Source organism: Chelonia mydas, chromosome 28, assembly GCF_015237465.2.
Source record: "Chelonia mydas isolate rCheMyd1 chromosome 28, rCheMyd1.pri.v2, whole genome shotgun sequence".
Classification (NCBI taxonomy): Eukaryota; Metazoa; Chordata; order Testudines; family Cheloniidae; genus Chelonia; species Chelonia mydas.
This window is the reverse complement of record NC_051268.2, coordinates 5,046,960-5,063,670: the sequence shown is the minus strand read 5'-3', so window position 1 is coordinate 5,063,670 and position 16,711 is coordinate 5,046,960. Positions and strand designations below refer to the sequence as shown.

The 16,711-nt window shown below is 49.3% G+C and overlaps 3 protein-coding genes and 1 non-coding gene across 16 annotated transcripts in view; 3 read left to right on the top strand and 1 right to left on the bottom strand.

Moving 5' to 3' along the window:
* LOC102943236 (zinc finger protein 883) overlaps nt 1-16,711 on the bottom strand; it is a 2,438,435-nt gene that overhangs the window by 804,216 nt on the left and 1,617,508 nt on the right.
* Nucleotides 1-16,711, top strand: part of LOC114020163 (zinc finger protein 501) — a 1,907,800-nt gene that overhangs the window by 307,580 nt on the left and 1,583,509 nt on the right. The window lies entirely within an intron of this gene.
* Nucleotides 1-16,711, top strand: part of LOC119564595 (zinc finger protein 883) — a 1,467,279-nt gene that overhangs the window by 715,260 nt on the left and 735,308 nt on the right. The gene's annotated exons all lie outside the window — the stretch shown is intronic.
* TRNAK-UUU lies at nt 2,359-2,431 on the top strand. Its single transcript has one exon. It is a non-coding gene; the product is annotated as a tRNA-Lys (tRNA).

Here is a 16,711-nt window from a genome sequence, read left to right as displayed (position 1 = left end):
TGTGGACCATTTGTACAAACAGAACTGAGCAAGTAAAACAAATGATTTGCAATTAGGTTCTTGGTTTGGCTAGATAATTATAATAATTCAGGTAGACTCCAGATTAATTTTTTTCAGTTTTCTTGTTGAAACAAAACAAAATAATTTTTGGTCAAACGAAAATATATCAGTACATAAAATATTCATCCAGAAAACCTTTCATCCAGGTAAGTTTATTATCTTTTAGTGCTAGTTCTTGAGTTGAAACGATCCCACAACTACACACACACACTGCTGGGGGTTGAAAGAATTTCACTTTTCAGATGTGCGATTGGAACCCAAGGCTCCATCCAGAGACCAGAACACCCAAGGGAGGAGAAAATTAAGTTTGATGTTTGGTGACTTAAACCATTCAGACACCACAAAAGTGTGCTTTTAACACTCCTTGTTTTCTTTAGAGTTATGAGCTGTTGGGGGAGGCCAACATGCCATATTTCTTTCAAATTCTAGGGCCCTTCTACACACAGTTCATTTTTATACACCATTACCCGGAGTGAAATTTGCAGGTTTCCTAGAGTTCCTTGCTTGAGGTTTTGTAGTCTCTCACGGCTGAGTTATTATGTGAAGAAAGGATGTACACCAGGACTGAGGCAGAATCCAGACATCCAGCTTTATGAGAAGGTAATGGTGAATGTCCGACTCCTGCACTGTGAACCACATAGTCAAGCACCCACGATCTGTACCACCTTTTTTTTCAAAATAGCTCAGCACTCAAGAGTGTTGAAAATCTGGCTCTAGAGGTGGGGGGCCAGTGCAGATCTCCTGAAAATTCTGGCTGATACGTCTGGAAGTTCCAAGACCCCTCAGAACTTTGAGCATTTGCTAGAGGCTGATGAGAAAACCTTCCTTCTGTTGAACTCGGGAGAAATTTTCTCCCTTAGTTACAATCACAATGTTGTACTGTGCTCGCAGATTTAGGTTTCAACTTAATTAACGTTTGTTTTCTATGCAAGGTGAAACACACCTCTGGGGGCATTTGGACAGAGGGCTAGAAATAGAACTGCCACAAACAGACAATTAAGAGGTTAACGAGCCTTCTCTCCAGATGATTAATTCCAAAGACTTGTCTATAGACCTGGATGAAAGGTTTTCTGGATGAATATTTTATGTACTGATATATTTTCATTTGGCCAAAAATGATTTTGTTTTGTTTCAACAAGAAAACTGAAAAAAAATTCATCTGGAGTCTACCTGAATTATTATAGGTTTCAGAGTAACAGCCGTGTTAGTCTGTATTCGTAAAAAGAAAAGGAGTACTTGTGGCACCTTAGAGACTAACCAGTTTATTTGAGCATGAGCTTTCGTGAGCTACAGCTCACTTCATCCGATGAAGTGAGCTGTAGCTCACGAAAGCTCATGCTCAAATGAATTATTATAATTATCTAGCCAAACCAAGAACCTAATAGCAAGTAAAACAAATGATTTGCACAGTTCTGTTTGTACAAACGGTCCACAGTGGGAACATGTCTAATTTCTGCTCTGAGGCTCTAGGAAAGTTTGGTTCACGTTGATGAAACGTTCCTTTTACTGACCAGGAATTGAACCCAGGGCACAACAGTGAGAATGTTGAATTCTAACCACTAGACTGCTAGCAAAGTGCTACCTTGTCATTCATACTAGCCTTTTTCAGGCAACTTTCTCTAAAAAGTTCATCTTGGGTCAACCTGAAATATTGTTATAAATTTTGGTTTGGCTAGTTAGCAAGCAAAACATTACATTATTTGCAAGGGTCTATTTGTATAAAAAGGTCTAAATCCTGGGATTTAAGGTGCACAGTGGGAACATGCCCACAGTTTGCTATTAGTCACTGGACAGAGCTTTGATTTTTCACACAGTCTCCAAACACCTTCCTAGCGGCCTGAAATGTAAGTGGGCATCTGAAGGAACCACATCCCTGCTCAAGGTGCTTCTGATGTTGTAGAAGGGAGACAGAGAAGAAGAAAGCTCAGTCCACAGTGACACTAAGCATGAATAGCCAATGATCTTTGTATGTAACTACTTAGTCAATTGTGATCCTTCCTATCATTATCCCTTTGAAATAATGAGGATGTACCATGGACTTTTACAGGTTGCGTTAGCCAATCCAGCCATTTGGCACTTGCAGATGGGTACCTCTGTATTGTGCCTGATTCTTCTACAGCTGTAAAAGGCTGGTAGATACAGATACTTTCCCCTCTTCTTAACCAGCACTAATACCAGGCCAGGCTAGGGCTGGGGAGAGAAAGCAAGAGCAGCAGGTTTCCCCTATTGTTTCCTACTCTTTTTTTTTTCTTGATCAGTTTCTCCTCTGCACCAACTTGCTTTCTTTTTCATGTGTGAGCCTGGCTAGCTCAGTTGGTAGAGCATCAGACTTTTAATCTGACGGTCCAGGGTTCAAGTCCCTGGTCAGGTGATAAACTATTCACAAAGGTCTTAGATATCTGTCTCTTCGATGTTACTTTTTCTCTTCAGGATTTTTCCTTTCCTAAGAAGGGCCTTTTTGTGTGTGGGATTGAAGGGGCAACTTCGTGACATCCTCTGTCCCCACAGGCTGGAGGAATAAAGGCCTCTGGGCATATAGCATGTTCCTCCTCTGCACACGCGTGCACACGCGCGTGCAAAATATCCCTAAGAAATTAGAATCACCTGCTGCCTTCCCCTGTCCTGCTGGATCCCCAAACAAGGATGCTCTTCAGCCTGAGATAGCTGGTTCTGTGGATGAAGGGAAAGCAGTGGACGTGTTGTTCCTTGACTTTAGCAAAGATTTTGACATGGTCTCCCACAGTATTCTTGCCAGCAAGCTAAAGAAGTATGGGCTGGATGAATGGACTATAAGGTGGATAGAAAGTTGGCTAGATTGTCGGGCTCAACGGGTAGTCAATGGCTTGATGTCTAGCTGGCAGCCGGTATCTAGTGGAGTGTCCCAGGGATCAGTCCTGTTCAACAAGTTTATTAATGATCTGGATGAAGGGATGGATTTCACCCACAGCAAGCTTGCAGATGACATTAAGATGGGGGGAGAGATATGATGGAGGGGAGAGATAGGGTCCAGATTGACCTAGACAAATGGGATGATTGGACCAATAGAAATCTTATGAGGTTCAAGAAGGACAAGTGCAGAGTCCTGCATTTAGGACGGAAGAATCTCATCCACCACTACAGGCTGGGGACCGACTGGCTCAGCAGCAGTTCTGCAGAAAAGGATCTGGGGATTACAGTGGATGAGAAGCTGGATATGAGTCAGCAGAGTGCCCTTGTTGCCAAGAAGGGCAACGGCATATTGGGCTGTATTAGTAGGAGCATTGCCAGCAGATCGAGGGAAGTGATTATTCGGCACTGGTGAGGCCACATCTGGAGTATTGCATCTAGTTTTGGCCCCCGCACTACAGAAAGGATGTGGACAAACTGGAGAGAGTCCAGCGGAGGGCAACGAAAATGATCAGGGGGCTGGAGCACATGACTTACAAGGATAGGCTGAGGGTACTTGGCTTGTTTAGTCTGCAGAAGAGAGGAGGGATTTGATAGCAGCCTTCAACTATCTGAAAGGGGGTTCCAAAGAGGATGGAGCTTGGATATTCTTACTGGTGGCAAATGACAGAACAAGGATGAATGGTCTCAAGTTGCCATGGGGGAGGTCTAGGTTGGATATTAGGAAACACTCTTTCACTAGGAGGGTGGTGAAGCACTGGAATGGGTTACCTAGGTTGGTGGTGGAATCTCCATCCTTAGAGGTTTATAAGATCCGGCTTGACAAAGCCCTGACTGGGATGATTTTGCTGGTGTTGGTCCTGCTTTGAGCAGGGGGTTGGACTAGATGACCTCCTGGGGTCTCTTCCAACCCTAATCTTCTATGATTCTATGAAGTCCTGCTGGAGCCTGACAGTGCCCATAGACAACCTTTGCTTTGCCCATGCATGTTTGCATGTACATACAGTTACCCATGAAAGATATGCCATCGCACATCTCAGTACTTAAAAGACACCCGTGCCATCTGCAGATACTTTAAAGCTCCTGTCAGTAAGTTCTGGGGACAGTTGCTCACCTTTAGTGGAAGCTTCCTAAAATTGGCCTCCATCACCCTGTGGTACAATGACCTCTGTGTGGACAGGGACAAAGGGAAGGCTCACTGCTGTGGCCACTGCTGCTGTGAAGGGCGGACCTTCCTCCGCTGAGGGTCGCCCTGCCCCGGGCCCAGGCTTAATTTCCGTCCGGCCACCAGGTCAACGCGGAGCTCGCTCCAGTGGCAGCCACTGCTGCAGCTTAAACCATCCTGTGAGCACCTTCCACCTAGCCACCCAATGAAAAGCCTGTAGGACATAATGTGGAGTGGATGAACACTAGAGGGAGTGAGGGGCCTGCCTAATCTCCTACCCCTTCCTCCACCATTGGCCAACCCAAATCCATTGCTGCACCCAGTGGGCTCAAAAAATACAGCCAGATCCAAAGAGTCGGTTGCATTCTCCGTGGTTGCCCCGCCATTCCCCTCTGGCCTGACATGCCCTCCAGCTCAGCCTCCCAGTGAAAATTGAAAATCGAGAAAAGTGGAGCTGTAAAAGGCTTTAAAGCCCACCATGCCCAACCCGCCCTCTGTCACCGGCAGAAAAGCCACAGTTCTGACTAGGGAAGTCCTATTGCCCAACAAGAAGTGGAAGGCCATCAGGTTCAGTAGCCACAGCAATTGTGGAGCTGGGGGAAATATATGGCTGAGAAATTTTCCTGCCTCCTAAAGATAGGTCTTGAGCATGACAGCCTTCTGGACTAATGAAAAGGTCCACTTATGCCACCGGCAGAGCTGTTCCTCATAGCCCAGCAGTTGCCTCTCCCAGTTTGCATTCCCCACCTTGTCCCTGACCCCAAACAGTACCCTCAAGGTGTTCACCACTCTGGGAGTGCTCCTGTCTTGGCTGCTTATGAATTGCAAATCCCTGATGGGTAAGGGCAAACCTCCTTGGGGGGTCCGATCCCACCCACAGAGCCCTGCTCTTCTGTAGGTTCACCATGGCTCCGGCTGCAGCCAAGTACCCCTCCTTTAGTGTCACCAAAGTGCGGCAGTTGCCCAGGGAGCTCACTATGATGGTCATGTCATATGCATGGGCAACCGCCTTCAATGTGACAGCTCCCCTGATCAGTCCTCCCAGGTTCTCATCAGGGCAAACCGTGCCCCGCATTGCTCTGCTTCTGTGGAGCGCTCTCAGAAAAGGGTCCAAAGCCAGCACATACAGAAGGGGCTCAAGGGACAGGCCTGTCGTATGCCTGCGTGCACAGGGATTTTGTTCCCTAGACAGCCATCCACCAAAGGGCAGACTGAGGCCAGTTTGTACAGCACCTGCAGCCATCTGATAAAGTCCCCCGGAAATCCATACTGTTTGAGCACTTTCCACAGATAGTTCAGGTTGACTCACTCAGAGGCCTTGGATTGATCCAGAGCCAACAAATAACTTTCCCACTGCTTCCGGCACGCCCATTCGCTGACCTCCCGCAAGCTGCATGAGGAGTCTGCAACTGTCTGACCTCGTACCACATTGGTTGGCCTACAATGCACCAGTCGGTCTGCTACCCCTCCCAGCCTCCTCTCGAGTGCTCGGGACAAAATCTTGTCGTCGGTATTAAACAGAACAGTCAGCCTCCAATTTTGGATGTCAGTCAGGTATCCCATCTTGGCCAGCAATCCCAGGATAGCATTGCATTGCGATGGACTCAGTGCCCGATGGTGCAGGGAGCTGTTGAAGCCGTTCGTCAACACTGGTGTGAGAGGCTCCAGCAGTTCCCAGTAGAGTACTGGGGGCAGGCACTCTGGGCCATGAGATATGCTGGTCTTCAAGGACAAAATTGCTTCCCTCAGCTCATGTTCCTACATAGGCTCCAGCAAACTCCCCCGGTCATCTCCTGACAGCAGCGGTGAGCAGTCCCCAGTTAAGGAGAGAAACTGCCCCTGTTGTTGCTGAGCAATATCCCAGCCCTGGAACAGCTCCCCATAGTAGGCCTCCATGATGGCCAGCATTCTACTGTGGTCCTGCCCTACTGGATCTGTGGGTCCTGCCCTAAGTCCCTGCATCCTCTTGCTTTGTCCCTCTTCTCTACAGGCTGCAAAAATGTCCGGGAAGACCACCGCTCGTTTCACTTGGTGGTCCCACTCAAATTGGGCCCACAGCACCCTCATCTCCAAGAACTCAGCCAGCTGTCACTTGATATGGTTGTACAGTCACACATTGACTGGCTCCCATCTCTGGATGGTCTTGGTCATAAATAGAGAGAAGGGTAGCATAAAATCCCTCCCTGGCAGCTAAAATGAATCCCCTTACCTGTAAGGGGTTAAGTAGTTAAAATAACTTAGTTGGCACCTGACCAGAAGGACCAATGAGGAAAGAAGAGACTTAAATGGGGGGGGGGGGGGGGGAGAGGTTTTGTTTGTGCTCTTTGTTCTTCCCTTTCTGGATGGAGGGAGAGACCAAGCAAGTAAAACATCTCCTGAAAATATACCTGGAACAATAGACCTCAATTCACAGAAATTGTAAGTTGGGAAAGGAAATGCATTAGGTTATCTTTTGTTTCAGCTTGTGGATTTTTCGTATGCTACAGAAATGGGTTTTATTCCCGTTTTTGTAACTGAAGCTGAGCCTAGAGGAGAATCCTCTATATTTTAAATCTTATTACACTGTAAAATTACCTTCCATCCTGATTTTGCAGTTGTGATTCTTTTATTTTTTCTTTCTAATTAAAGTACTTCTTTTAAGAACCTGATTTTGATTTCAGTGTCCTAAAGACAAAGTCTGTGCTTACATTGCTAAGGCAATTGGTTGGCATATTATTCACAAGCCTCCCCAGGAAAGGGGGTGAAAGGGCTTGGGGGGATATTCTGGGGGGTGGGGTAGGGATTCCAAGTGACCCTTTCCTGAATGTTTGTTTAAATCACTTGGTGGTGGCAGCATACCATCCATCCCAGGACAAAAGGAATTTGTGCCTTGGGGAAGTTTTTAACCTAAGCTGGTAGAATATAAGCTTAGGGGGTCTTCATGTAGGTCCCCAAATCTGTACCCCAGAGTTTGGTTTGCAGGGGTGGGGGAAACCCTGACAGTCTTGTAGAAATCCTATAGGACTTGGCACGGCTGGTGTTCTTTAAAGTTCTGGTGTTTCCTCAGCCACCAGGAACAAGGCCGCCCACTCCTCCTTTGCCGACTCCCACCAATCCCCCTGGTTGCCATAGAACTCTCTGATGCTTTCCCGTTCTGCCAACACCACAAGGCTTTGCTGCACTGCCCCTTTATCTTGCAAGCTCTGGATGTCCAGCTTCCAATATCCTCTGCCATGGGCCATGGAATTGCCCACATTGAGACACATGGTAAGTGCTGTGTGATCGGAACAGTCCATTGGCACTACCCTGCACTGGGCTGTCAACGTGCTTTCTTTCACAAAAACCCAGTCAATGCGACTCCTGGCCTGTCCCTGCAGAAAGGTGTACCCCATCTGGGGCTGGTGTGACCTCGGATCAGAGGACCAGGAGGCTACCGCTCACCAGCCGCTGGTTCCACTACAGAGAAACACGTCCTCTAGATCGACCTTGCTACAGACCTGCACCAGGTAGTGCTCATCGTAAAAGAGTTTCCTCCGATAGTCTGGAAAACAGGACCAGTGGTCCTTAGGCCAGCTGACAATTAAAATCCCCTCTCCCCCTAACACCAAACACTGAGGTCCAGAGGAAGGGAACCATTTCCTTCCATAGATCTTTCCTTTCACACATTAACTGGGGACCACACACAATAATCTAGAGATAACCAGTGCTACAGAGCACGAAGTCCACCAATAATGCCCTCCCTGGTTTCAGCTGTAGCAGTGGCCACCCTCACAGCAGTGTCATCCACTGTAGTGAGGCCTTCCTTTGGCACAGTCCATACGGAGGACAACGTACCAGTGGGTGAGAAAGGTCATTTTAGGGAGGTTCCTCTGAAGGTGAGCCACTGTCCCCAGATCCTACTGACAAGAGCCTTAAAATATTTGCAAATGGCATGGGTGCCTGTTGTCACGGAGTCCCTGGGTGATGCTCTGGAACTGCTCCCTACGAAACCAGTCAGGACTCTGGGGAAGTCTCCTTTCTGTGAGCAGCCTGTCTGCAGGACACACAGCTCACACAGCTTCCACCTTCCTGGGTCTGACCTAGGAGCATTCAGCATCCTCTGCCCCTCTGTGCGCTTCCCACAGCGAGTCTGCCCAGGCGGGGTCTTGGGGGGAAGCCAGAGGGTCCTGCCCCCCAACTCCACAGTCAGACGTGACTCTCAGCCAGCTAGTAACACAGAAGGTTTATTAGATGACAGGAACATGGTCTAACACAGAGCTTGTAGGTGCAGAGAACAGGACCCCTCAGCCGGGTCCATTCTGGGGGGCAGTGAGCCAGACAACCATGTCTGCACTTCACTCCATGTCCCCAGCCAGCCCCAAACTGAAACTCTCTCCAACCCCTCCTCCTCTGGGCTTTGTCCCTTTCCTGGGCCCAGGAGATCACAGGATTCCTTTGTTCTCCAACCCTTTAGCTCTCACCTTGCAGGGGGAAGGGCCCAGGCCATCAGTTGCCAGGAAACAGGGTGTCAGCCATTCTCCGTATCCAGACCCCTGCACATACCTGCCCTCTAGGGCTCTGCAACGATCATACACCCTTACCCCACCCCCTAGATACTTAAAAACTGCATAGGGGAAACTGAGGCACCGGCACACTATTCAGAGGAAACATTAAGAACAGTCCCACTTCGTCACACCCTTTAAGTACTGAGATGTGGGGATTGGGCACAGTGGGCGTTGAAGCCTTTTATGGCTCTACTATTGTGTTTTTCAGTTTTCAGCAGGAGACTGAGCTGGAGGGCAGGGCAGGCCTGAGGGGAATGGCAGGGCAACCACAAAGAAAGAAACCGACTCTTTGGATGACTGGACACACTGCGGCTCATTGATGCCACAGCATTGTACCCCCTTTGGCAGAGCTGCCATGAGGAGCATCTTCAGCGACGAAGGCAGTTCTCCGAGCAGTGGCTAACTGGGTTTCCGAGGTCCTTAAACAGCTGGCCATGGTGGAGAAACCCCCTGAGTCAGCAGTAGAGTGGAGGCGGGTGTGGGCTGGGCTCTGGGACCTGGACGGGCCTTGATTCTGGTCCAGCTGGTCTCTGATTGAGGGCAGGGAAAGGGTTTTCCTGCGACAAGCGGGAGCAGTTGTGTTCTGTGTTCAGGCTTTGGTATCCGTTCCTCCAGGTTTCTCGTAAGCACAGAGGGACATTAGCGGGTGCTCTCAATGCAGGACTGGCTCAGATACCATCCGTACCGGATTTACCATGGCGCCAGGCCCATGCTCCAAAGGGGCCTGGCCCCGCCACTCTTCTCCGGTCCCAGCTCTCTCCTGTGGGGGCAGAAGCTTGGTGCTTGCCAGCTCCTGGGGCTCCTGCTGCAGCCGGGCAGGCTCCACCTGCAGCGGGGCAGGCTCCACCTGCAGCCAAGCTCCTCGCCGGCCTCTTCCCCTAGAGTGCCTTGTTCCCGCCCCTCCCCACCCCCTTCCGTCAAACAGCTGTCTGCCAGCGCGAGGGAGGGGAAGGAGTGGAGCCACAGTGCACTCACCGCTGGGGGAGGAGGCAGATTTGGGGGGGGGGGGGTCTTGGAGAAGGCAGTGGAATCAGGGCCGTGAGCCACTCAGGGCAGAGGGCTGGGAGCACCCCCACAACCCCAGCCCTCTGCCCTGACTCCTGCATCCCCACACATACCCATCCCCCCACGACCCATGCCCTGACACTTGCAGGGCCCTAACACACCCCCAGCCCCACCACACCCCATGCCCTGACTCCTGCACCCCGCCCCACATCCCCACCCCTACCCTGAGCACCAAATGGGAGCTCCTGCACACACCCCCCACACTCCCACCTGCACCCCTTGCACAAAATGGGAGCTGCCCCAGGTAAGCGCTCCACGCCCCAACCTCCTGCCCCAACCCTGAGCCCCTCCCTCACCCTAACTCCCTCCCAGACCCTGCACCCCCAGCCCTGTGCGCCCCCACCCTCAGCTCAGTGCAGAGAGAGACGGAGAATGTGCTAGAACCAGGGAGAAGGTAGGTACCCACTCCATGTGGGCAGGGGGGATCCTGTTTACCCCCTACCCAGCCCTGCTGTGCTTGCAGTTTACCCCCAGCCCCTCCCTTGCTCCAGGGACCAACCGTAGCTCCCACCCCACTGTGCTTTTGCCCCAGCCCCTGCCTTGCTCCAGTCAGCAGGGACTAATCCTCCCCCCATGCCCCACTGTGCTCTTTCCCCTTCATTCCACAGGGGGGCCCACAAATGTTTGGTGCAGGGACCACAAAAAGTTAATCTGGCCCTGGATACCATAATGTGATGGGGATTGCATTTTCCTTTTTATGTATTTTCAATGGCATTTCTGTCTGATTTTGTTTTGCTTTGTATAACCGTGTTTTCTTCTGGAGCCAATATTTAACTAAAAAAAGAAGATCTCATGGCACCGGACAGAGGAGCAGGCTGGACTAGGGCTGCTAAGAGAGTGAGAGTAGCAAGTTTTCTGTATTGTTTCCTGTCTTTTTTCTTGAAAAGTTTCTCTTCTGCACCAAACTTGCCCCTTCTTTATATGAGGCTGGCTAGCTCAGTTGGTAGAGCATCAGACTTAATCTGAGGGTCCAGGGTTCAAGCCCCTGGTCAGATATAGGGGGCATCATTTCCTTCTTGTGATATCCCCCCCAAGAACTTCAAAAAGCAGCTCTTCAGTACCCTCCTTGACATTACTTTTTCTTCTTTTCAGGACTTGGCCTTTCCTAGGAAAGGCCATTTACTGCCTGGGCCTGAAGGGGCAACTTCCTCACACGCCCACTGGCCTCACCGTCTGGAGGAAGAAAGGCCTCTGGGTCTACAGCAAACCACTGTGTGCCGACTTGTTGAGCAAATGTACGGCTGGCCAGAAAGGCCTTGAGCAAGGGAGGCAAAAAATTGTCCACCCAGGCTCTTTCACGCCAGAAGTCAGAAAAACCCAAGGTCTGGTCCCATGGTGTAAGGGCCAGCACTCAGGGCTTTGAATCCTGCAATCTCCTGCATTTCCCCCATCCGCCATTTATTTCACTGTTGTTGACCTTGGCTCGGCCTTTTTCTCTATCCCTATTCATAAAGATAGCCAGTATCCGTTTGCCTTTACCGACCAAGGGCTCCAGTATACTTGGACCAGGTTACCCCAGGGTTATACCAAGTCGCCCACCTTGTTCTCCCCGATTCCTAAAAAGGATCTGGACGACACTGAATTCCCAATGGGGTCCACCCTGGTCCAGTACGTAGATGACCTGATTCTGGCATCGTCTTCACTTGAAGCCTCTAAAACGGATTCCCTTGTGCTCCTGCAAGCACTAGCCCAGAAGGGACACAAAGCTTCCAAGTCTAAACTATGGCCATCTGCCAAGGGTTCATTATTTGGGACAGGATATTTCAGCTGGAGAGAGGCACTTGTCCTCTTCACGAGGACAGGCCATTCTCCAGGTCCCTAGGCCAACCTCTAAAAAGCAAAGGAGTGACTTTTTAGGCATGGCCGGGTACTGCTGACAATGGATCCTCGGGTATCCAGCTATTGTCAAGCCCTTGCAAGACCTAACCCTTGACAAGGTCCAAGAACCCCTTTCCATGTTCTTCTGCAGATTAAAGAAGCCCTTACCAGATCCCCAGACTTGGGCTTACCAGACTATCAGAAACCTTTTACTCTCCTCTGCCACGAGAAGGAGGGAATAGCCTTGGGGGTCCTTACTCAAACTCATGGGGATAAGCAATGCCCCATTGCATATTATAGCTCACCTTTGGACCCTGTGGCAGCTGGACTCCCTCCATGCCTACGGGCAGTAGCAGCGGCCGCCACCCTTGTGGAGGCTTCTGCTACCCTCGTCTTGGGATCCACTCTATGTATTGCAGTTCTGCTTGCTGTGACTACCCTCCTTCTGGAAAATGCAACCCAGCATCTCTAACTCCAGACTGACTAAGTAGGAAATGCTGCTTTTAAATGCCTCAGATGTAACTCTTACCCTCTGCTCTGTTCCCAACCCCGCCTCCCTACTTCCCCCTGCGGCTGATGGAGAGCCATATTACTGTTTAACCGTATCAACAGAACTCTCCACCCCTAGAATCAACCGGAAAGACACCCCACTCTACAATCCTCATCTACTGGTCTATGTAGATGGGTCCTGTCTTAGAAATTCTGCTGGCCAGCTCGTGGCTGGCTATGCCGTTTGTTTCTAACATGAGCCTGTTGAGTCCCACTCCCTTCCGGGAACACACTCAGCCCAAGTTGTGGAACTTGTCTCCCTTGCCCATGCCTGTACCGTGGCCAAGGACAAATCTGTTACTATCTACACAGACTCCTGTTATGCCTTCGAGGTAGTTCATGACTACGGGCAGCTATGGAAACACTGGATTTCTCACGTCGGGGTGGGGCAAGGTTTAGTAATGGGCCTTTTGTTGATGCTCTTCTCTCTGCCCTTCAACTTCCTTCTGCCATCACCATTGTAAAATGTGTTGTCCACCAGAAGCCTTATGAGGAGGTTACCAGAGGAAACGCTTTGGCAGATGCTACTGCCAAACAGGCGGCCCTTTCCGGGTCACCGGCTCCATTTGACTTTGTTTTCCTTATTACGCAGTCCCCCTTCATGCCTGACTCCCTTCAAAATTTAGCTCTTATGCAAGAGTTGACCCCAGAGCATGAGAAGGGCAGGTGGAGGCTGGATGGATGTTCTTTACATCCTGATGCCTTGTGGCATTCCCCAGATGGCCGCTTAGTAGCACCCAAGGCTTTGCTCCCCTATCTTGCTCGCATGTCCCATGGCACTGCGCACGTCAGCAAATGGGGGGGTGGGGGATGATAACATCAGCACTGCAATACTGGTATGACCCAAACTTTTCCACCGTGGCACATCAGTACTGCAGTTCCTGTCCTATCTGCCTAGCCCACAATAGCAGCAGGCCAGTACGGACAAAATCAGCTGTGCACCCCTTTGTGAATATTCAGACTGATAAAATCAATATGCCAAAATGTTATTCTTATGTACTCTGGATGGATAGAGGCCTACCCTTGTGACAAGTAGGGTGACCAGACGTCCTGATAAAATCAGGACTGTCCTGATTTAGTTTTCTCCTGCGTCCCGACCGATGCGCAGTCGGGGGGCCATTTGTCCTGATATTGCAGCTTTGGCCGCTCTGGTTTTTGGGGGTTTTTTTGCTTTGGGAACTCTGCTCCGGCTGCTTTTTTTTTTTTGGGCGCTTCAGCAACTTGACTCTGGCTGCTTCCCCCATGTGTCCCGATATTTTGTCTGTCTCATCTGGTCACCTTAGTGCCAAGCCAATTCCTTCACAGTGGTTAAAAGACTGTTAAAAGACTTTATCCCCTGGTTTGGTCTGCCCCTTTCTATTAACAGCGATTGAGGTACCCATTTTACAGGCCAAATTATGCAGTAGATTTGGAAGGCCCTTAACATTACCCAACACTTGCATTGTGCCCATCACCCCCAGAGCGGGGGGTGGTCGAGTGCAAAAATGGGGAATTGAAGAACAAAATCTCTAAGATCTGTGCTGAAACCGGCCTCAAGTGGCCGGATGCCCTGCCCCTCATCCTCATGTATCATAGATATCAGGGTTGGAAGGGACCTCAGGAGGTTATCTAGTCCAACCCCGATACATGAGGAGCCCACTCTTACATAAACATGGCCTGTCCCCACATGAAATCCTTATGGCCAGGCCTATGAGAATGCCAGTATCCCCTCCCCCATCCCCTTATCAATTGGATTTGCAACTAAACAATGATACTGCTATGACATACTGTCAGATGCTGATTCGTTGCATTAGGTCTATTCACTCACAGGTGAAAAGTGCCCTGCCTGAACCAGCTGATACTCCTTGCCACCAGCTACAGCCTGGAGATTGGGTCTACCTTAAGGTGTACCAGAGAAAGACTTCCCTGGAGCCTTGGTGGAAAGGTCCCTACCAGATCCTGCTGACTACCCACACAGTGGTCAAGTGCAAAGGACTCGTCACTTAGAATCATAGAATATCAGGGTTGGAAGGAAGGGACCTCAGGAGGTCATCTAGTCCAACCCCCTGCTCCAAGCAGGACCAATCCCCAACTAAATCATCCCAGCCAGGGCCTTGTCAAGCCTGACCTTAAAAACTTCTAAGGAAGGAGATTCCACCACCTCCCTAGGTAACGCATTCCAGTGTTTCATCACCCTCCTAGTGAAAAAGTTTCTTAATATCCAACCTAAACCTCCCCCACTGCAACTTGAGACCATTACTCCTTGTTCTGTCATCAGCTCCCACTGAGAACAGTCTAGATCCATCCTCTTTGGATCCACCTTTCAGGTAGTTAAAAGCAGCTATCAAATCCCCCCTCATTCTTCTCTTCCGCAGACTAGACAATCCCAGTTCCCTCAGCCTCTCCTCATAAGCCATGTGTTGGGTCCCCGCCTCCCACTGCAAAAAGGCAAGACCGCCTTTGGACACGGACGCTGTGGACTTCCAACAGACAGACCCAGCCCTAGGGAGTAACCCGAATAACAGCACCAGTGACACCTCTCCAGACCCTGGAGAGGAGCCTAGATACAACCTCAGAAAAACAAGATAAACCTCCCGTGATCCACCTTCACAGCCAGCTGATGCCTTGGGCCTGCTGGTGAGGGGGACACAGGAAGACACAAGGCCAGAATAATTGCCTTTAAAGTCCAGTGGAGAGATTAGCATCCACTGGCACCCAACTGCCATGGCCAACCCCATAGCCAGAATAAGGGAGTCAGCCATAGTGAGAAAGTGGCTCATGCCCTCTCTGTGGTTCATGTGTGTAACTATGTTCTTGCTACTATTGCTGAATTTTCATGATGCTGTTATGTCCTTTTGGATGCACAAGGCCACCAGCAATTCATCAATGAAAACCCCCTTTGAAGGACCGAATAAAGTGCCAGTAACCTCTCCCTTGTATGATGTTAAACCGTGGATGTTCCAAGAGAGGAAGAGGAACATCCGCTCTGCTAGAGCCAAGGTACAAGAATTCCTGACTATCAAAGACATTAAGAATTTACCCTGGTACAAAAGGCGGAATATTGTACATTGGCAGGGAGGAACTTGTGGGACCCATGCTTGGGAATGTAGTATTAACTGGGTATTGGGGTTTATTCCACAGGCTGCACCCTGTGTTTTTGGGCAAGTGGCTTCACCATGCACTCCTCTCCCTAATTAACTTCCAGACAATGAATATCAAATCACCTTGCTACCACAATCATCACCCCCACCATCCCTGCCTCCATTAACCTCACCGTCCCCTCCTCTTTTGCCACCACCCCCACAACCTACCCAAATATAGATGATACTGTATATTCTAATGAAGCCCAATGGCCAAAACCTTCACATTTAAGTGATTTATGGAAATTTTGCTCGGAGAAATTTTTAAGGTTCAGGTCCATGGATATGACCAAATGATTGAGTGGAGAACAGATGGGTTGGTGGAAATAGAAATATATGATATCACTGCAACTGAGCCCCAAAAGTCAGAAATTGACATTGATGGGGCCCATAGTGGGACAGATATGATGGCCATTCCCAGAGTTTTTAGCATGATAAATAAGAAAGGCCCTTATTGTTATTTGGTCACCCAACTGGTAAATAAACAAATACCCAAAGAGTTTGTTCTGCTGCTAAAAAAGTTACCTGTACTGAAAATATCCCAATAACTAATAATTTAAACTGTACCACATTGCAATACACCCCATCCTATGCTATTTATGCTGAGGTCTCTCAAAAGTATGAGGTGTTCAGCCATCAAATGTGGTACAATACTTCAACAAAGAGAGAAGTGTTGGAGTTTTGATAGACAGTGATTAATGCTACACTAGGGACTATAAAATTTACATTACCTCTATATATCCTAATTGTTCGAAAGGAGCTGCCATTAGGTTAGCACAGCAATGGACCTGGGTTTCTGCTAGAAAGAAAAGGGACTTGGCTGGACACCTGTGGGATGGTGCAAATAGTGTGGCTGCAATCTGGAATATCCATAAAGGTCAGCAACATGAGGAAAAATTGGGACAGTTGGAAAAAGCCACAGGCCTTATTACTGGAGCACAGCTAGCCCAGATTCAGGCTGGTATTAGTGAATTACACGTTATCTCCACCCTTAGTTCAATGACCCAAACGCTGTTAACAGAGATGGTACTGGAGATCACCGAGGCTGGAAAGGCATTGTAGTGGGATCTGGCTTGTTCAGAGGTTCAAGATCTTTCTGAATAGCAATCAGCTGGTCATTCAGAAAATCCTGATCATCAGGCATGGCCTACTGCCCTTAGGAGTTCCAAGTATGTCTTCATGGCCACAGATTTAATGGAAGTTTTCTGAATGGAAATGCAGACGTTTGCAGTGCTCCTTCCAAGCATATGGGCCAGTCAGAAGGATATGGGCTCCCACCTACCGAATCCTGCTGGGTCGGTGGGAAGGATGCATGTGGGATTGGATAATTCACCGAGACATTTGGGAACTTAAACTACCTGGTATGCCCAACCGATTTGTAGTCAGTGCTCCTGGAATAATGCCTGACATTTGGGTAGGGATTGGAAGCCAATGGACACTCTGGCCATTAGAACCCCCTCAACTTCAGTGTGTATGTAAACTGAACCCAGGAGAGGCTATCACTGTTCATGACAACATTTGCTGGG